General features: G+C 35.3%; 1 protein-coding gene across 1 annotated transcript in view; it reads right to left on the bottom strand.

Moving 5' to 3' along the window:
* Nucleotides 1-23,890, bottom strand: part of LOC102807981 (glutamine-dependent NAD(+) synthetase-like) — a 47,128-nt gene that overhangs the window by 10,483 nt on the left and 12,755 nt on the right. The window lies entirely within an intron of this gene.

Here is a 23,890-nt window from a genome sequence, read left to right as displayed (position 1 = left end):
TTTTCTAAATTTAACTGCGGGGGTGTCGTTACAATGACTTAGGTTAAATAAACAAACAACTCCGCCAACATTTCCTTCGCTTTTTCCAACATTGCACGCTGTTTTCTAACATTTTACAGTCAGTTTATGTGAACATCCATAGCTTGCTTTCAATTGGCATTTATTAAATGTGTTGACTTTACAGCTGCACGTTTCTATATGCCAACAACTTAGGTCATGTATACCGATATATCTACCAAAGTTTCCATAACTTTGCACAACTTTGCCATCACTTTGAACAACTTTGCCCGGTGTGTTAACGGCTTAAAACCCACTATGTGCCGATAGCATCTACAACTTGTTCTTGAAAATTAGAAGCAATTTGAAAACTTTTCCTTAATTATAATAGTTACAAAAAAACCACGATTTTCCACTATAAATGATTGCCATCACTGTAAAAACGAATGAAGTAACGTGGCCTTATATCTTTACTATGTGTGTGATGAAACAAAAAAAATAAATTAAACTGTTCGTTTACTCAGGGAGTCTCCCATGCAAGTACTAACCACCTCCGATCGTGCTTTACTTTAAACATTTGTCGGTCACGTAACCACTTAGCTGCATGGATCATTTCAAGTTAAGCCGAATTGGCGGGTATTTCATGTTTTTGGATGTTTTAAAATCGTTATCGCTGGCACAAAGTACATTCTAGATTCTAGTATTGACCTATGACCTCTACATACTTGGAGCAACACTACGGTAATTTAACAGCAATTCTCGAAATATTTATTCACATTTTCGAACTTTTAACTGTGGTACTTGTTATTATGATATCTCAGGTAACAATCCCGCTTGAAACAACCAACTTTGCAATGAATTTTCACAACTTTGTAAGCAGTTTGTTGTCGATACTTCGGTTGGCTGTTGTGATAATTTGTTTATATATGAGGCATTCCTGTTGCATTTACTTAATGTTTTCTAAATTTAACTGCGGGGGTGTCGTTACAATGACTTAGGTTAAATAAACAAACAACTCCGCCAACATTTCCTTCGCTTTTTCCAACATTGCACGCTGTTTTCTAACATTTTACAGTCAGTTTATGTGAACATCTATAGGTTGCTTTCAATTGGCATTTATTAAATGTGTTGACTTTACAGCTGCACGTTTCTATATGCCAACAACTTAGGTCATGTATACCGATATATCTACCAAAGTTTCCATAACTTTGCACAACTTTGCCATCACTTTGAACAACTTTGCCCGGTGTGTTAACGGCTTAAAACCCACTATGTGCCGATAGCATCTACAACTTGTTCTTGAAAATTAGAAGCAATTTGAAAACTTTTCCTTAATTATAATAGTTACAAAAAACCACGATTTTCCACTATAAATGATTGCCATCACTGTAAAAAAGAATGAAGTAACGTGGCCTTATATCTTTACTATGTGTGTGATGAAACAAAAAAATAAATTCAAATGCTCGTTTACTCAGGGAGTCTCCCATGCAAGTACTAACCACGCCCGATCGTGCTTTACTTTAAACATTTGTCGGTCACGTAACCACATAGCTGCATGGATCATTTGAAGTTAAGCCGAATTGGCAGGTATTTCATGTTTTTGGATGTTTTAAAATCGTTATCGCTGGCACAAAGTACATTCTAGATTCTAGTATTGACCTATGACCTCTACATACTTGGAGCAACACTACGGTAATTTAACAGCAATTCTCGAAATATTTATTCACATTTTCGAACTTTTATCTGTGGTACTTGTTATTATGATATCTCAGGTAACAATCCCGCTTGAAACAACCAACTTTGCAATGAATTTTCACAACTTTGTAAGCAGTTTGTTGTCGATACTTCAGTTGGCTGTTGTGATAATTTGTTTATATATGAGGCATTCCTGTTGCATTTACTTAATGTTTTCTAAATTTAACTGCGGGGGTGTCGTTACAATGACTTAGGTTAAATAAACAAACAACTCCGCCAACATTTCCTTCGCTTTTTCCAACATTGCACGCTGTTTTCTAACATTTTACAGTCAGTTTATGAGAACATCTATAGGTTGCTTTCAATTGGCATTTATTAAATGTGTTGACTTTACAGCTGCACGTTTCTATATGCCAACAACTTAGGTCATGTATACCGATATATCTACCAAAGTTTCCATAACTTTGCACAACTTTGCCATCACTTTGAACAACTTTGCCCGGTGTGTTAACGGCTTAAAACACACTATGTGCCGATAGCATCTACAACTTGTTCTTGAAAATTAGAAGCAATTTGAAAACTTTTCCTTAATTATAATAGTTACAAAAAAACCACGATTTTCCACTATAAATGATTGCCATCACTGTAAAAAAAGAATGAAGTAACGTGGCCTTATATCTTTACTATGTGTGTGATGAAACAAAAAAATAAATTCAACTGCTCGTTTACTCAGGGAGTCTCCCATGCAAGTACTAACCACGCCCGATCGTGCTTTACTTTAAACATTTGTCGGTCACGTAACCACATAGCTGCATGGATCATTTGAAGATAAGCCGAATTGGCGGGTATTTCATGTTTTTGGATGTTTTAAAATCGTTATCGCTGGCACAAAGTACATTCTAGTATTGACCTATGACCTCTACATACTTGGAGCAACACTACGGTAATTTAACAGCAATTCTCGAAATATTTATTCACATTTTCGAACTTTTAACTATGGTACTTGTTATTATGATATCTCAGGTAACAATCCCGCTTGAAACAACCAACTTTGCAATCAATTTTCACAACTTTGTAAGCAGTTTGTTGTCGATACTTCGGTTGGCTGTTGTGACAATTTGTTTATATATGAGGCATTCCTGTTGCATTTACTTAATGTTTTCTAAATTTAACTGCGGGGGTGTCGTTACAATGACTTAGGTTAAATAAACAAACAACTCCGCCAACATTTCCTTCGCTTTTTCCAACATTGCACGCTGTTTTCTAACATTTTACAGTCAGTTTATGAGAACATCTATAGGTTGCTTTCAATTGGCATTTATTAAATGTGTTGACTTTACAGCTGCACGTTTCTATATGCCAACAACTTAGGTCATGTATACCGATATATCTACCAAAGTTTCCATAACTTTGCACAACTTTGCCATCACTTTGAACAACTTTGCCCGGTGTGTTAACGGCTTAAAACCCACTATGTGCCGATAGCATCTACAACTTGTTCTTGAAAATTAGAAGCAATTTGAAAACTTTTCCTTAATTATAATAGTTACAAAAAAACCACGATTTTCCACTATAAATGATTGCCATCACTGTAAAAAAGAATGAAGTAACGTGGCCTTATATCTTTACTATGTGTGTGATGAAACAAAAAAAATAAATTCAACTTCTCGTTTACTCAGGGAGTCTCCCATGCAAGTACTAACCACGCCCGATCGTGCTTTACTTTAAACATTTGTCGGTCACGTAACCACATAGCTGCATGGATCATTTGAAGATAAGCCGAATTGGCGGGTATTTCATGTTTTTGGATGTTTTAAAATCGTTATCGCTGGCACAAAGTACATTCTAGTATTGACCTATGACCTCTACATACTTGGAGCAACACTACGGTAATTTAACAGCAATTCTCGAAATATTTATTCACATTTTCGAACTTTTAACTATGGTACTTGTTATTATGATATCTCAGGTAACAATCCCGCTTGAAACAACCAACTTTGCAATCAATTTTCACAACTTTGTAAGCAGTTTGTTGTCGATACTTCGGTTGGCTGTTGTGATAATTTGTTTATATATGAGGCATTCCTGTTGCATTTACTTAATGTTTTCTAAATTTAACTGCGGGGGTGTCGTTACAATGACTTAGGTTAAATAAACAAACAACTCCGCCAACATTTCCTTCGCTTTTTCCAACATTGCACGCTGTTTTCTAACATTTTACAGTCAGTTTATGAGAACATCTATAGGTTGCTTTCAATTGGCATTTATTAAATGTGTTGACTTTACAGCTGCACGTTTCTATATGCCAACAACTTAGGTCATGTATACCGATATATCTACCAAAGTTTCCATAACTTTGCACAACTTTGCCATCACTTTGAACAACTTTGCCCGGTGTGTTAACGGCTTAAAACCCACTATGTGCCGATAGCATCTACAACTTGTTCTTGAAAATTAGAAGCAATTTGAAAACTTTTCCTTAATTATAATAGTTACAAAAAAACCACGATTTTCCACTATAAATGATTGCCATCACTGTAAAAAAAGAATGAAGTAACGTGGCCTTATATCTTTACTATGTGTGTGATGAAACAAAAAAAATAAATTCAACTGCTCGTTTACTCAGGGAGTCTCCCATGCAAGTACTAACCACGCCCGATCGTGCTTTACTTTAAACATTTGTCGGTCACGTAACCACATAGCTGCATGGATCATTTGAAGATAAGCCGAATTGGCGGGTATTTCATGTTTTTGGATGTTTTAAAATCGTTATCGCTGGCACAAAGTACATTCTAGTATTGACCTATGACCTCTACATACTTGGAGCAACACTACGGTAATTTAACAGCAATTCTCGAAATATTTATTCACATTTTCGAACTTTTAACTATGGTACTTGTTATTATGATATCTCAGGTAACAATCCCGCTTGAAACAACCAACTTTGCAATCAATTTTCACAACTTTGTAAGCAGTTTGTTGTCGATACTTCGGTTGGCTGTTGTGATAATTTGTTTATATATGAGGCATTCCTGTTGCATTTACTTAATGTTTTCTAAATTTAACTGCGGGGGTGTCGTTACAATGACTTAGGTTAAATAAACAAACAACTCCGCCAACATTTCCTTCGCTTTTTCCAACATTGCACGCTGTTTTCTAACATTTTACAGTCAGTTTATGAGAACATCTATAGGTTGCTTTCAATTGGCATTTATTAAATGTGTTGACTTTACAGCTGCACGTTTCTATATGCCAACAACTTAGGTCATGTATACCGATATATCTACCAAAGTTTCCATAACTTTGCACAACTTTGCCATCACTTTGAACAACTTTGCCCGGTGTGTTAACGGCTTAAAACCCACTATGTGCCGATAGCATCTACAACTTGTTCTTGAAAATTAGAAGCAATTTGAAAACTTTTCCTTAATTATAATAGTTACAAAAAAAACACGATTTTCCACTATAAATGATTGCCATCACTGTAAAAAAAGAATGAAGTAACGTGGCCTTATATCTTTACTATGTGTGTGATGAAACAAAAAAATAAATTCAACTGCTCGTTTACTCAGGGAGTATCCCATGCAAGTACTAACCACGCCCGATCGTGCTTTACTTTAAACATTTGTCGGTCACGTAACCACATAGCTGCATGGATCATTTGAAGATAAGCCGAATTGGCGGGTATTTCATGTTTTTGGATGTTTTAAAATCGTTATCGCTGGCACAAAGTACATTCTAGTATTGACCTATGACCTCTACATACTTGGAGCAACACTACGGTAATTTAACAGCAATTCTCGAAATATTTATTCACATTTTCGAACTTTTAACTGTGGTACTTGTTATTATGATATCTCAGGTAACAATCCCGCTTGAAACAACCAACTTTGCAATGAATTTTCACAACTTTGTAAGCAGTTTGTTGTTGATACTTCGGTTGGCTGTTGTGATAATTTGTTTATATATGAGGCATTCCTTTTGCATTTACTTAATGTTTTCTAAATTTAACTGCGGGGGTGTCGTTACAATGACTTAGGTTAAATAAACAAACAACTCCGCCAACATTTCCTTCGCTTTTTCCAACATTGCACGCTGTTTTCTAACATTTTACAGTCAGTTTATGTGAACATCTATAGGTTGCTTTCAATTGGCATTTATTAAATGTGTTGACTTTACAGCTGCACGTTTCTATATGCCAACAACTTAGGTCATGTATACCGATATATCTACCAAAGTTTCCATAACTTTGCACAACTTTGCCATCACTTTGAACAACTTTGCCCGGTGTGTTAACGGCTTAAAACCCACTATGTGCCGATAGCATCTACAACTTGTTCTTGAAAATTAGAAGCAATTTGAAAACTTTTCCTTAATTATAATAGTTACAAAAAAAACACGATTTTCCACTATAAATGATTGCCATCACTGTAAAAAAAGAATGAAGTAACGTGGCCTTATATCTTTACTATGTGTGTGATGAAACAAAAAAATAAATTCAACTGCTCGTTTACTCAGGGAGTCTCCCATGCAAGTACTAACCACGCCCGATCGTGCTTTACTTTAAACATTTGTCGGTAACGTAACCACATAGCTGCATGGATCATTTGAAGATAAGCCGAATTGGCGGGTATTTCATGTTTTTGGATGTTTTAAAATCGTTATCGCTGGCACAAAGTACATTCTAGTATTGACCTATGACCTCTACATACTTGGAGCAACACTACGGTAATTTAACAGCAATTCTCGAAATATTTATTCACATTTTCGAACTTTTAACTGTGGTACTTGTTATTATGATATCTCAGGTAACAATCCCGCTTGAAACAACCAACTTTGCAATGAATTTTCACAACTTTGTAAGCAGTTTGTTGTTGATACTTCGGTTGGCTGTTGTGATAATTTGTTTATATATGAGGCATTCCTTTTGCATTTACTTAATGTTTTCTAAATTTAACTGCGGGGGTGTCGTTACAATGACTTAGGTTAAATAAACAAACAACTCCGCCAACATTTCCTTCGCTTTTTCCAACATTGCACGCTGTTTTCTAACATTTTACAGTCAGTTTATGTGAACATCTATAGGTTGCTTTCAATTGGCATTTATTAAATGTGTTGACTTTACAGCTGCACGTTTCTATATGCCAACAACTTAGGTCATGTATACCGATATATCTACCAAAGTTTCCATAACTTTGCACAACTTTGCCATCACTTTGAACAACTTTGCCCGGTGTGTTAACGGCTTAAAACCCACTATGTGCCGATAGCATCTACAACTTGTTCTTGAAAATTAGAAGCAATTTGAAAACTTTTCCTTAATTATAATAGTTACAAAAAAAAACACGATTTTCCACTATAAATGATTGCCATCACTGTAAAAAAGAATGAAGTAACGTGGCCTTATATCTTTACTATGTGTGTGATGAAACAAAAAAATAAATTCAAATGCTCGTTTACTCAGGGAGTCTCCTATGCAAGTACTAACCACGCCCAATCGTGCTTTACTTTAAACATTTGTCGGTCACGTAACCACATAGCTGCATGGATCATTTGAAGTTAAGCCGAATTGGCAGGTATTTCATGTTTTTGGATGTTTTAAAATCGTTATCGCTGGCACAAAGTACATTCTAGATTCTAGTATTGACCTATGACCTCTACATACTTGGAGCAACACTACGGTAATTTAACAGCAATTCTCGAAATATTTATTCACATTTTCGAACTTTTATCTGTGGTACTTGTTATTATGATATCTTAGGTAACAATCCCGCTTGAAACAACCAACTTTGCAATGAATTTTCACAACTTTGTAAGCAGTTTGTTGTCGATACTTCGGTTGGCTGTTGTGATTATTTGTTTATATATGAGGCATTCCTGTTGCATTTACTTAATGTTTTCTAAATTTAACTGCGGGGGTGTCGTTACAATGACTTAGGTTAAATAAACAAACAACTCCGCCAACATTTCCTTCGCTTTTTCCAACATTGCACGCTGTTTTCTAACATTTTACAGTCAGTTGATGAGAACATCTATAGGTTGCTTTCAATTGGCATTTATTAAATGTGTTGACTTTACAGCTGCACGTTTCTATATGCCAACAACTTAGGTCATGTATACCGATATATCTACCAAAGTTTCCATAACTTTGCACAACTTTGCCATCACTTTGAACAACTTTGCCCGGTGTGTTAACGGCTTAAAACCCACTATGTGCCGATAGCATCTACAACTTGTTCTTTAAAATTAGAAGCAATTTGAAAACTTTTCCTTAATTATAATAGTTACAAAAAAAACACGATTTTCCACTATAAATGATTGCCATCACTGTAAAAAAAGAATGAAGTAACGTGGCCTTATATCTTTACTATGTGTGTGATGAAACAAAAAAATAAATTCAACTGCTCGTTTACTCAGGGAGTCTCCCATGCAAGTACTAACCACGCCCGATCGTGCTTTACTTTAAACATTTGTCGGTAACGTAACCACATAGCTGCATGGATCATTTGAAGATAAGCCGAATTGGCGGGTATTTCATGTTTTTGGATGTTTTAAAATCGTTATCGCTGGCACAAAGTACATTCTAGTATTGACCTATGACCTCTACATACTTGGAGCAACACTACGGTAATTTAACAGCAATTCTCGAAATATTTATTCACATTTTCGAACTTTTAACTATGGTACTTGTTATTATGATATCTCAAGTAACAATCCCGCTTGAAACAACCAACTTTGCAATGAATTTTCACAACTTTGTAAGCAGTTTGTTGTCGATACTTCGGTTGGCTGTTGTGATAATTTGTTTATATATGAGGCATTCCTGTTGCATTTACTTAATGTTTTCTAAATTTAACTGCGGGGGTGTCGTTACAATGACTTAGGTTAAATAAACAAACAACTCCGCCAACATTTCCTTCGCTTTTTCCAACATTGCACGCTGTTTTCTAACATTTTACAGTCAGTTTATGTGAACATCTATAGGTTGCTTTCAATTGGCATTTATTAAATGTGTTGACTTTACAGCTGCACGTTTCTATATGCCAACAACTTAGGTCATGTATACCGATATATCTACCAAAGTTTCCATAACTTTGAACAACTTTGCCATCACTTTGAACAACTTTGCCCGGTGTGTTAACGGCTTAAAACCCACTATGTGCCGATAGCATCTACAACTTGTTCTTGAAAATTAGAAGCAATTTGAAAACTTTTCCTTAATTATAATAGTTACAAAAAAACCACGATTTTCCACTATAAATGATTGCCATCACTGTAAAAAAAGAATGAAGTAACGTGGCCTTATATCTTTACTATGTGTGTGATGAAACAAAAAAATAAATTCAACTGCTCGTTTACTCAGGGAGTCTCCCATGCAAGTACTAACCACGCCCGATCGTGCTTTACTTTAAACATTTGTCGGTCACGTAACCACATAGCTGCATGGATCATTTGAAGTTAAGCAGAATTGGCGGGTATTTCATGTTTTTGGATGTTTTAAAATCGTTATCGCTGGCACAAAGTACATTCTAGTATTGACCTATGACCTCTACATACTTGGAGCAACACTACGGTAATTTAACAGCAATTCTCGAAATATTTATTCACATTTTCGAACTTTTAACTATGGTACTTGTTATTATGATATCTCAAGTAACAATCCCGCTTGAAACAACCAACTTTGCAATCAATTTTCACAACTTTGTAAGCAGTTTGTTGTCGATACTTCGGTTGGCTGTTGTGATAATTTGTTTATATATGAGGCATTCCTGTTGCATTTACTTAATGTTTTCTAAATTTAACTGCGGGGGTGTCGTTACAATGACTTAGGTTAAATAAACAAACAACTCCGCCAACATTTCCTTCGCTTTTTCCAACATTGCACGCTGTTTTCTAACATTTTACAGTCAGTTAATGTGAACATCTATAGGTTGCTTTCAATTGGCATTTATTAAATGTGTTGACTTTACAGCTGCACGTTTCTATATGCCAACAACTTAGGTCATGTATACCGATATATCTACCAAAGTTTCCATAACTTTGAACAACTTTGCCATCACTTTGAACAACTTTGCCCGGTGTGTTAACGGCTTAAAACCCACTATGTGCCGATAGCATCTACAACTTGTTCTTGAAAATTAGAAGCAATTTGAAAACTTTTCCTTAATTATAATAGTTACAAAAAAACCACGATTTTCCACTATAAATGATTGCCATCACTGTAAAAAAAGAATGAAGTAACGTGGCCTTATATCTTTACTATGTGTGTGATGAAACAAAAAAATAAATTCAACTGCTCGTTTACTCAGGGAGTCTCCCATGCAAGTACTAACCACGCCCGATCGTGCTTTACTTTAAACATTTGTCGGTCACGTAACCACATAGCTGCATGGATCATTTGAAGTTAAGCAGAATTGGCGGGTATTTCATGTTTTTGGATGTTTTAAAATCGTTATCGCTGGCACAAAGTACATTCTAGTATTGACCTATGACCTCTACATACTTGGAGCAACACTACGGTAATTTAACAGCAATTCTCGAAATATTTATTCACATTTTCGAACTTTTAACTATGGTACTTGTTATTATGATATCTCAGGTAACAATCCCGCTTGAAACAACAAAGTTTGCAATCAATTTTCACAACTTTGTAAGCAGTTTGTTGTCGATACTTCGGTTGGCTGTTGTGATAATTTGTTTATATATGAGGCATTCCTGTTGCATTTACTTAATGTTTTCTAAATTTAACTGCGGGGGTGTCGTTACAATGACTTAGGTTAAATAAACAAACAACTCCGCCAACATTTCCTTCGCTTTTTCCAACATTGCACGCTGTTTTCTAACATTTTACAGTCAGTTTATGTGAACATCTATAGGTTGCTTTCAATTGGCATTTATTAAATGTGTTGACTTTACAGCTGCACGTTTCTATATGCCAACAACTTAGGTCATGTATACCGATATATCTACCAAAGTTTCCATAACTTTGCACAACTTTGCCATCACTTTGAACAACTTTGCCCGGTGTGTTAACGGCTTAAAACCCACTATGTGCCGATAGCATCTACAACTTGTTCTTGAAAATTAGAAGCAATTTGAAAACTTTTCCTTAATTATAATAGTTACAAAAAAAACACGATTTTCCACTATAAATGATTGCCATCACTGTAAAAAAAGAATGAAGTAACGTGGCCTTATATCTTTACTATGTGTGTGATGAAACAAAAAAATAAATTCAACTGCTCGTTTACTCAGGGAGTCTCCCATGCAAGTACTAACCACGCCCGATCGTGCTTTACTTTAAACATTTGTCGGTCACGTAACCACATAGCTGCATGGATCATTTGAAGATAAGCCGAATTGGCGGGTATTTCATGTTTTTGGATGTTTTAAAATCGTTATCGCTGGCACAAAGTACATTCTAGTATTGACCTATGACCTCTACATACTTGGAGCAACACTACGGTAATTTAACAGCAATTCTCGAAATATTTATTCACATTTTCGAACTTTTAACTGTGGTACTTGTTATTATGATATCTCAGGTAACAATCCCGCATGAAACAACCAACTTCGCAATCAATTTTCACAACTTTGTAAGCAGTTTGTTGTCGATACTTTGGTTGGCTGTTGTGATAATTTGTTTATATATGAGGCATTCCTGTTGCATTTACTTAATGTTTTCTAAATTTAACTGCGGGGGTGTCGTTACAATGACTTAGGTTAAATAAACAAACAACTCCGCCAACATTTCCTTCGCTTTTTCCAACATTGCACGCTGTTTTCTAACATTTTACAGTCAGTTTATGTGAACATCTATAGGTTGCTTTCAATTGGCATTTATTAAATGTGTTGACTTTACAGCTGCACGTTTCTATATGCCAACAACTTAGGTCATGTATACCGATATATCTACCAAAGTTTCCATAACTTTGCACAACTTTGCCATCACTTTGAACAACTTTGCCCGGTGTGTTAACGGCTTAAAACCCACTATGTGCCGATAGCATCTACAACTTGTTCTTGAAAATTAGAAGCAATTTGAAAACTTTTCCTTAATTATAATAGTTACAAAAAAAACACGATTTTCCACTATAAATGATTGCCATCACTGTAAAAAAAGAATGAAGTAACGTGGCCTTATATCTTTACTATGTGTGTGATGAAACAAAAAAATAAATTCAACTGCTCGTTTACTCAGGGAGTCTCCCATGCAAGTACTAACCACGCCCGATCGTGCTTTACTTTAAACATTTGTCGGTCACGTAACCACATAGCTGCATGGATCATTTGAAGATAAGCCGAATTGGCGGGTATTTCATGTTTTTGGATGTTTTAAAATCGTTATCGCTGGCACAAAGTACATTCTAGTATTGACCTATGACCTCTACATACTTGGAGCAACACTACGGTAATTTAACAGCAATTCTCGAAATATTTATTCACATTTTCGAACTTTTAACTGTGGTACTTGTTATTATGATATCTCAGGTAACAATCCCGCTTGAAACAACCAACTTTGCAATGAATTTTCACAACTTTGTAAGCAGTTTGTTGTTGATACTTCGGTTGGCTGTTGTGATAATTTGTTTATATATGAGTCATTCCTTTTGCATTTACTTAATGTTTTCTAAATTTAACTGCGGGGGTGTCGTTACAATGACTTAGGTTAAATAAACAAACAACTCCGCCAACATTTCCTTCGCTTTTTCCAACATTGCACGCTGTTTTCTAACATTTTACAGTCAGTTTATGTGAACATCTATAGGTTGCTTTCAATTGGCATTTATTAAATGTGTTGACTTTACAGCTGCACGTTTCTATATGCCAACAACTTAGGTCATGTATACCGATATATCTACCAAAGTTTCCATAACTTTGCACAACTTTGCCATCACTTTGAACAACTTTGCCCGGTGTGTTAACGGCTTAAAACCCACTATGTGCCGATAGCATCTACAACTTGTTCTTTAAAATTAGAAGCAATTTGAAAACTTTTCCTTAATTATAATAGTTACAAAAAAAACACGATTTTCCACTATAAATGATTGCCATCACTGTAAAAAAAGAATGAAGTAACGTGGCCTTATATCTTTACTATGTGTGTGATGAAACAAAAAAATAAATTCAACTGCTCGTTTACTCAGGGAGTCTCCCATGCAAGTACTAACCACGCCCGATCGTGCTTTACTTTAAACATTTGTCGGTCACGTAACCACATAGCTGCATGGATCATTTGAAGTTAAGCAGAATTGGCGGGTATTTCATGTTTTTGGATGTTTTAAAATCGTTATCGCTGGCACAAAGTACATTCTAGTATTGACCTATGACCTCTACATACTTGGAGCAACACTACGGTAATTTAACAGCAATTCTCGAAATATTTATTCACATTTTCGAACTTTTAACTATGGTACTTGTTATTATGATATCTCAGGTAACAATCCCGCTTGAAACAACAAAGTTTGCAATCAATTTTCACAACTTTGTATGCAGTTTGTTGTCGATACTTCGGTTGGCTGTTGTGATAATTTGTTTATATATGAGGCATTCCTGTTGCATTTACTTAATGTTTTCTAAATTTAACTGCGGGGGTGTCGTTACAATGACTTAGGTTAAATAAACAAACAACTCCGCCAACATTTCCTTCGCTTTTTCCAACATTGCACGCTGTTTTCTAACATTTTACAGTCAGTTTATGTGAACATCTATAGGTTGCTTTCAATTGGCATTTATTAAATGTGTTGACTTTACAGCTGCACGTTTCTATATGCCAACAACTTAGGTCATGTATACCGATATATCTACCAAAGTTTCCATAACTTTGCACAACTTTGCCATCACTTTGAACAACTTTGCCCGGTGTGTTAACGGCTTAAAACCCACTATGTGCCGATAGCATCTACAACTTGTTCTTGAAAATTAGAAGCAATTTGAAAACTTTTCCTTAATTATAATAGTTACAAAAAAAACACGATTTTCCACTATAAATGATTGCCATCACTGTAAAAAAAGAATGAAGTAACGTGGCCTTATATCTTTACTATGTGTGTGATGAAACAAAAAAATAAATTCAACTGCTCGTTTACTCAGGGAGTCTCCCATGCAAGTACTAACCACGCCCGATCGTGCTTTACTTTAAACATTTGTCGGTCACGTAACCACATAGCTGCATGGATCATTTGAAGATAAGCCGAATTGGCGGGTATTTCATGTTTTTGGATGTTTTAAAATCGTTATCGCTGGCACAAAGTACATTCTAGTATTGACCTATGACCTCTACATACTTGGAGCAACACTACGGTAATTTAACAGCAATTCTCGAAATATTTATTCACATTTTCGAACTTTTAACTGTGGTACTTGTTATTATGATATCTCAGGTAACAATCCCGCTTGAAACAACCAACTTTGCAATGAATTTTCACAACTTTGTAAGCAGTTTGTTGTTGATACTTCGGTTGGCTGTTGTGATAATTTGTTTATATATGAGGCATTCCTTTTGCATTTACTTAATGTTTTCTAAATTTAACTGCGGAGGTGTCGTTACAATGACTTAGGTTAAATAAACAAACAACTCCGCCAACATTTCCTTCGCTTTTTCCAACATTGCACGCTGTTTTCTAACATTTTACAGTCAGTTTATGTGAACATCTATAGGTTGCTTTCAATTGGCATTTATTAAATGTGTTGACTTTACAGCTGCACGTTTCTATATGCCAACAACTTAGGTCATGTATACCGATATATCTACCAAAGTTTCCATAACTTTGCACAACTTTGCCATCACTTTGAACAACTTTGCCCGGTGTGTTAACGGCTTAAAACCCACTATGTACCGATAGCATCTACAACTTGTTCTTGAAAATTAGAAGCAATTTGAAAACTTTTCCTTAATTATAATAGTTACAAAAAAAACACGATTTTCCACTATAAATGATTGCCATCACTGTAAAAAAGAATGAAGTAACGTGGCCTTATATCTTTACTATGTGTGTGATGAAACAAAAAAATAAATTCAAATGCTCGTTTACTCAGGGAGTCTCCTATGCAAGTACTAACCACGCCCAATCGTGCTTTACTTTAAACATTTGTCGGTCACGTAACCACATAGCTGCATGGATCATTTGAAGTTAAGCCGAATTGGCAGGTATTTCATGTTTTTGGATGTTTTAAAATCGTTATCGCTGGCACAAAGTACATTCTAGATTCTAGTATTGACCTATGACCTCTACATACTTGGAGCAACACTACGGTAATTTAACAGCAATTCTCGAAATATTTATTCACATTTTCGAACTTTTATCTGTGGTACTTGTTATTATGATATCTTAGGTAACAATCCCGCTTGAAACAACCAACTTTGCAATGAATTTTCACAACTTTGTAAGCAGTTTGTTGTCGATACTTCGGTTGGCTGTTGTGATAATTTGTTTATATATGAGGCATTCCTGTTGCATTTACTTAATGTTTTCTAAATTTAACTGCGGGGGTGTCGTTACAATGACTTAGGTTAAATAAACAAACAACTCCGCCAACATTTCCTTCGCTTTTTCCAACATTGCACGCTGTTTTCTAACATTTTACAGTCAGTTTATGTGAACATCTATAGGTTGCTTTCAATTGGCATTTATTAAATGTGTTGACTTTACAGCTGCACGTTTCTATATGCCAACAACTTAGGTCATGTATACCGATATATCTACCAAAGTTTCCATAACTTTGAACAACTTTGCCATCACTTTGAACAACTTTGCCCGGTGTGTTAACGGCTTAAAACCCACTATGTGCCGATAGCATCTACAACTTGTTCTTGAAAATTAGAAGCAATTTGAAAACTTTTCCTTAATTATAATAGTTACAAAAAAACCACGATTTTCCACTATAAATGATTGCCATCACTGTAAAAAAAGAATGAAGTAACGTGGCCTTATATCTTTACTATGTGTGTGATGAAACAAAAAAATAAATTCAACTGCTCGTTTACTCAGGGAGTCTCCCATGCAAGTACTAACCACGCCCGATCGTGCTTTACTTTAAACATTTGTCGGTCACGTAACCACATAGCTGCATGGATCATTTGAAGTTAAGCAGAATTGGCGGGTATTTCATGTTTTTGGATGTTTTAAAATCGTTATCGCTGGCACAAAGTACATTCTAGTATTGACCTATGACCTCTACATACTTGGAGCAACACTACGGTAATTTAACAGCAATTCTCGAAATATTTATTCACATTTTCGAACTTTTAACTATGGTACTTGTTATTATGATATCTCAGGTAACAATCCCGCTTGAAACAACAAAGTTTGCAATCAATTTTCACAACTTTGTAAGCAGTTTGTTGTCGATACTTCGGTTGGCTGTTGTGATAATTTGTTTATATATGAGGCATTCCTGTTGCATTTACTTAATGTTTTCTAAATTTAACTGCGGGGGTGTCGTTACAATGACTTAGGTTAAATAAACAAACAACTCCGCCAACATTTCCTTCGCTTTTTCCAACATTGCACGCTGTTTTCTAACATTTTACAGTCAGTTTATGTGAACATCTATAGGTTGCTTTCAATTGGCATTTATTAAATGTGTTGACTTTACAGCTGCACGTTTCTATATGCCAACAACTTAGGTCATGTATACCGATATATCTACCAAAGTTTCCATAACTTTGCACAACTTTGCCATCACTTTGAACAACTTTGCCCGGTGTGTTAACGGCTTAAAACCCACTATGTGCCGATAGCATCTACAACTTGTTCTTGAAAATTAGAAGCAATTTGAAAACTTTTCCTTAATTATAATAGTTACAAAAAAAACACGATTTTCCACTATAAATGATTGCCATCACTGTAAAAAAAGAATGAAGTAACGTGGCCTTATATCTTTACTATGTGTGTGATGAAACAAAAAAATAAATTCAACTGCTCGTTTACTCAGGGAGTCTCCCATGCAAGTACTAACCACGCCCGATCGTGCTTTACTTTAAACATTTGTCGGTCACGTAACCACATAGCTGCATGGATCATTTGAAGATAAGCCGAATTGGCGGGTATTTCATGTTTTTGGATGTTTTAAAATCGTTATCGCTGGCACAAAGTACATTCTAGTATTGACCTATGACCTCTACATACTTGGAGCAACACTACGGTAATTTAACAGCAATTCTCGAAATATTTATTCACATTTTCGAACTTTTAACTGTGGTACTTGTTATTATGATATCTCAGGTAACAATCCCGCTTGAAACAACCAACTTTGCAATGAATTTTCACAACTTTGTAAGCAGTTTGTTGTTGATACTTCGGTTGGCTGTTGTGATAATTTGTTTATATATGAGGCATTCCTTTTGCATTTACTTAATGTTTTCTAAATTTAACTGCGGGGGTGTCGTTACAATGACTTAGGTTAAATAAACAAACAACTCCGCCAACATTTCCTTCGCTTTTTCCAACATTGCACGCTGTTTTCTAACATTTTACAGTCAGTTTATGTGAACATATATAGGTTGCTTTCAATTGGCATTTATTAAATGTGTTGACTTTACAGCTGCACGTTTCTATATGCCAACAACTTAGGTCATGTATACCGATATATCTACCAAAGTTTCCATAACTTTGCACAACTTTGCCATCACTTTGAACAACTTTGCCCGGTGTGTTAACGGCTTAAAACCCACTATGTACCGATAGCATCTACAACTTGTTCTTGAAAATTAGAAGCAATTTGAAAACTTTTCCTTAATTATAATAGTTACAAAAAAAAACACGATTTTCCACTATAAATGATTGCCATCACTGTAAAAAAGAATGAAGTAACGTGGCCTTATATCTTTACTATGTGTGTGATGAAACAAAAAAATAAATTCAAATGCTCGTTTACTCAGGGAGTCTCCTATGCAAGTACTAACCACGCCCAATCGTGCTTTACTTTAAACATTTGTCGGTCACGTAACCACATAGCTGCATGGATCATTTGAAGTTAAGCCGAATTGGCAGGTATTTCATGTTTTTGGATGTTTTAAAATCGTTATCGCTGGCACAAAGTACATTCTAGATTCTAGTATTGACCTATGACCTCTACATACTTGGAGCAACACTACGGTAATTTAACAGCAATTCTCGAAATATTTATTCACATTTTCGAACTTTTATCTGTGGTACTTGTTATTATGATATCTTAGGTAACAATCCCGCTTGAAACAACCAACTTTGCAATGAATTTTCACAACTTTGTAAGCAGTTTGTTGTCGATACTTCGGTTGGCTGTTGTGATAATTTGTTTATATATGAGGCATTCCTGTTGCATTTACTTAATGTTTTCTAAATTTAACTGCGGGGGTGTCGTTACAATGACTTAGGTTAAATAAACAAACAACTCCGCCAACATTTCCTTCGCTTTTTCCAACATTGCACGCTGTTTTCTAACATTTTACAGTCAGTTGATGAGAACATCTATAGGTTGCTTTCAATTGGCATTTATTAAATGTGTTGACTTTACAGCTGCACGTTTCTATATGCCAACAACTTAGGTCATGTATACCGATATATCTACCAAAGTTTCCATAACTTTGCACAACTTTGCCATCACTTTGAACAACTTTGCCCGGTGTGTTAACGGCTTAAAACCCACTATGTGCCGATAGCATCTACAACTTGTTCTTTAAAATTAGAAGCAATTTGAAAACTTTTCCTTAATTATAATAGTTACAAAAAAAACACGATTTTCCACTATAAATGATTGCCATCACTGTAAAAAAAGAATGAAGTAACGTGGCCTTATATCTTTACTATGTGTGTGATGAAACAAAAAAATAAATTCAACTGCTCGTTTACTCAGGGAGTCTCCCATGCAAGTACTAACCACGCCCGATCGTGCTTTACTTTAAACATTTGTCGGTCACGTAACCACATAGCTGCATGGATCATTTGAAGATAAGCCGAATTGGCGGGTATTTCATGTTTTTGGATGTTTTAAAATCGTTATCGCTGGCACAAAGTACATTCTAGTATTGACCTATGACCTCTACATACTTGGAGCAACACTACGGTAATTTAACAGCAATTCTCGAAATATTTATTCACATTTTCGAACTTTTAACTATGGTACTTGTTATTATGATATCTCAAGTAACAATCCCGCTTGAAACAACCAACTTTGCAATGAATTTTCACAACTTTGTAAGCAGTTTGTTGTCGATACTTCGGTTGGCTGTTGTGATAATTTGTTTATATATGAGGCATTCCTGTTGCATTTACTTAATGTTTTCTAAATTTAACTGCGGGGGTGTCGTTACAATGACTTAGGTTAAATAAACAAACAACTCCGCCAACATTTCCTTCGCTTTTTCCAACATTGCACGCTGTTTTCTAACATTTTACAGTCAGTTTATGTGAACATCTATAGGTTGCTTTCAATTGGCATTTATTAAATGTGTTGACTTTACAGCTGCACGTTTCTATATGCCAACAACTTAGGTCATGTATACCGATATATCTACCAAAGTTTCCATAACTTTGAACAACTTTGCCATCACTTTGAACAACTTTGCCCGGTGTGTTAACGGCTTAAAACCCACTATGTGCCGATAGCATCTACAACTTGTTCTTGAAAATTAGAAGCAATTTGAAAACTTTTCCTTAATTATAATAGTTACAAAAAAACCACGATTTTCCACTATAAATGATTGCCATCACTGTAAAAAAAGAATGAAGTAACGTGGCCTTATATCTTTACTATGTGTGTGATGAAACAAAAAAATAAATTCAACTGCTCGTTTACTCAGGGAGTCTCCCATGCAAGTACTAACCACGCCCAATCATGCTTTACTTTAAACATTTGTCGGTCACGTAACCACATAGCTGCATGGATCATTTGAAGTTAAGCAGAATTGGCGGGTATTTCATGTTTTTGGATGTTTTAAAATCGTTATCGCTGGCACAAAGTACATTCTAGTATTGACCTATGACCTCTACATACTTGGAGCAACACTACGGTAATTTAACAGCAATTCTCGAAATATTTATTCACATTTTCGAACTTTTAACTATGGTACTTGTTATTATGATATCTCAGGTAACAATCCCGCTTGAAACAACAAAGTTTGCAATCAATTTTCACAACTTTGTAAGCAGTTTGTTGTCGATACTTCGGTTGGCTGTTGTGATAATTTGTTTATATATGAGGCATTCCTGTTGCATTTACTTAATGTTTTCTAAATTTAACTGCGGGGGTGTCGTTACAATGACTTAGGTTAAATAAACAAACAACTCCGCCAACATTTCCTTCGCTTTTTCCAACATTGCACGCTGTTTTCTAACATTTTACAGTCAGTTTATGTGAACATCTATAGGTTGCTTTCAATTGGCATTTATTAAATGTGTTGACTTTACAGCTGCACGTTTCTATATGCCAACAACTTAGGTCATGTATACCGATATATCTACCAAAGTTTCCATAACTTTGCACAACTTTGCCATCACTTTGAACAACTTTGCCCGGTGTGTTAACGGCTTAAAACCCACTATGTGCCGATAGCATCTACAACTTGTTCTTGAAAATTAGAAGCAATTTGAAAACTTTTCCTTAATTATAATAGTTACAAAAAAACCACGATTTTCCACTATAAATGATTGCCATCACTGTAAAAAAAGAATGAAGTAACGTGGCCTTATATCTTTACTATGTGTGTGATGAAACAAAAAAATAAATTCAACTGCTCGTTTACTCAGGGAGTCTCCCATGCAAGTACTAACCACGCCCGATCGTGCTTTACTTTAAACATTTGTCGGTCACGTAACCACTTAGCTGCATGGATCATTTCAAGTTAAGCCGAATTGGCGGGTATTTCATGTTTTTGGATGTTTGAAAATCGTTATCGCTGGCACAAAGTACATTCTAGATTCTAGTATTGACCTATGACCTCTACATACTTGGAGCAACACTACGGTAATTTAACAGCAATTCTCGAAATATTTATTCACATTTTCGAACTATTAACTATGGTACTTGTTATTATGAAATCTCAGGTAACAATCCCGCATGAAACAACCAACTTCGCAATCAATTTTCACAACTTTGTAAGCAGTTTGTTGTCGATACTTTGGTTGGCTGTTGTGATAATTTGTTTATATATGAGGCATTCCTGTTGCATTTACTTAATGTTTTCTAAATTTAACTGCGGGGGTGTCGTTACAATGACTTAGGTTAAATAAACAAACAACTCCGCCAACATTTCCTTCGCTTTTTCCAACATTGCACGCTGTTTTCTAACATTTTACAGTCAGTTTATGTGAACATCTATAGGTTGCTTTCAATTGGCATTTATTAAATGTGTTGACTTTACAGCTGCACGTTTCTATATGCCAACAACTTAGGTCATGTATACCGATATATCTACCAAAGTTTCCATAACTTTGCACAACTTTGCCATCACTTTGAACAACTTTGCCCGGTGTGTTAACGGCTTAAAACCCACTATGTGCCGATAGCATCTACAACTTGTTCTTGAAAATTAGAAGCAATTTGAAAACTTTTCCTTAATTATAATAGTTACAAAAAAACCACGATTTTCCACTATAAATGATTGCCATCACTGTAAAAAAAGAATGAAGTAACGTGGCCTTATATCTTTACTATGTGTGTGATGAAACAAAAAAATAAATTCAACTGCTCGTTTACTCAGGGAGTCTCCCATGCAAGTACTAACCACGCCCGATCGTGCTTTACTTTAAACATTTGTCGGTCACGTAACCACATAGCTGCATGGATCATTTGAAGTTAAGCCGAATTGGCGGGTATTTCATGTTTTTGGATGTTTTAAAATCGTTATCGCTGGCACAAAGTACATTCTAGTATTGACCTATGACCTCTACATACTTGGAGCAACACTACGGTAATTTAACAGCAATTCTCGAAATATTTATTCACATTTTCGAACTTTTAACTATGGTACTTGTTATTATGATATCTCAGGTAACAATCCAGCATGAAACAACCAACTTCGCAATCAATTTTCACAACTTTGTAAGCAGTTTGTTGTCGATACTTTGGTTGACTGTTGTGATAATTTGTTTATATATGAGGCATTCCTGTTGCATTTACTTAATGTTTTCTAAATTTAACTGCGGGGGTGTCGTTACAATGACTTAGGTTAAATAAACAAACAACTCCGCCAACATTTCCTTCGCTTTTTCCAACATTGCACGCTGTTTTCTAACATTTTACAGTCAGTTTATGTGAACATCTATAGGTTGCTTTCAATTGGCATTTATTAAATGTGTTGACTTTACAGCTGCACGTTTCTATATGCCAACAACTTAGGTCATGTATACCGATATATCTACCAAAGTTTCCATAAATTTGCACAACTTTGCCATCACTTTGAACAACTTTGCCCGGTGTGTTAACGGCTTAAAACCCACTATGTGCCGATAGCATCTACAACTTGTTCTTGAAAATTAGAAGCAATTTGAAAACTTTTCCTTAATTATAATAGTTACAAAAAAACCACGATTTTCCACTATAAATGATTGCCATCACTGTAAAAAAAGAATGAAGTAACGTGGCCTTATATCTTTACTATGTGTGTGATGAAACAAAAAAATAAATTAAACTGCTCGTTTACTCAGGGAGTCTCCCATGCAAGTACTAACCACGCCCGATCGTGCTTTACTTTAAACATTTGTCGGTCACGTAACCACATATCTGCATGGATCATTTGAAGTTAAGCCGAATTGGCGGGTATTTCATGTTTTTGGATGTTTTAAAATCGTTATCGCTGGCACAAAGTACATTCTAGTATTGACCTATGACCTCTACATACTTGGAGCAACACTACGGTAATTTAACAGCAATTCTCGAAATATTTATTCACATTTTCGAACTTTTAACTATGGTACTTGATATTATGATATCTCAGGTAACAATCCCGCTTGAAACAACCAACTTCGGAATCAATTTTCACAACTTTGTAAGCAGTTTGTTGTCGATACTTTGGTTGGCTGTTTTGATAATTTGTTTATATATGAGGCATTCCTGTTGCATTTACTTAATGTTTTCTAAATTTAACTGCGGGGGTGTCGTTACAATGACTTAGGTTAAATAAACAAACAACTCCGCCAACATTTCCTTCGCTTTTTCCAACATTGCACGCTGTTTTCTAACATTTTACAGTCAGTTTATGTGAACATCTATAGGTTGCTTTCAATTGGTATTTATTAAATGTGTTGACTTTACAGCTGCACGTTTCTATATGCCAACAACTTAGGTCATGTATACCGATATATCTACCAAAGTTTCCATAACTTTGCACAACTTTGCCATCACTTTGAACAACTTTGCCCGGTGTGTTAACGGCTTAAAACCCACTATGTGCCGATAGCATCTACAACTTGTTCTTGAAAATTAGAAGCAATTTGAAAACTTTTCCTTAATTATAATAGTTACAAAAAAACCACGATTTTCCACTATAAATGATTGCCATCACTGTAAAAAAAGAATGAAGTAACGTGGCCTTATATCTTTACTATGTGTGTGATGAAACAAAAAAATAAATTAAACTGCTCGTTTACTCAGGGAGTCTCCCATGCAAGTACTAACCACGCCCGATCGTGCTTTACTTTAAACATTTGTCGGTCACGTAACCACTTAGCTGCATGGATCATTTCAAGTTAAGCCGAATTGGCGGGTATTTCATGTTTTTGGATGTTTTAAAATCGTTATCGCTGGCACAAAGTACATTCTAGATTCTAGTATTGACCTATGACCTCTACATACTTGGAGCAACACTACGGTAATTTAACAGCAATTCTCGAAATATTTATTCACATTTTCGAACTATTAACTATGGTACTTGTTATTATGAAATCTCAGGTAACAATCCCGCATGAAACAACCAACTTCGCAATCAATTTTCACAACTTTGTAAGCAGTTTGTTGTCGATACTTTGGTTGGCTGTTGTGATAATTTGTTTATATATGAGGCATTCCTGTTGCATTTACTTAATGTTTTCTAAATTTAACTGCGGGGGTGTCGTTACAATGACTTAGGTTAAATAAACAAACAACTCCGCCAACATTTCCTTCGCTTTTTCCAACATTGCACGCTGTTTTCTAACATTTTACAGTCAGTTTATGTGAACATCTATAGGTTGCTTTCAATTGGCATTTATTAAATGTGTTGACTTTACAGCTGCACGTT

This window comes from Saccoglossus kowalevskii, chromosome 12, assembly GCF_978046115.1.
Source record: "Saccoglossus kowalevskii chromosome 12, keSacKowa6.1, whole genome shotgun sequence".
Lineage (NCBI taxonomy): Eukaryota > Metazoa > Hemichordata > Enteropneusta > Harrimaniidae > Saccoglossus > Saccoglossus kowalevskii.
Note: the sequence above shows the minus strand (reverse complement) of the source record. Positions and strands in the feature narration are given on the sequence as shown.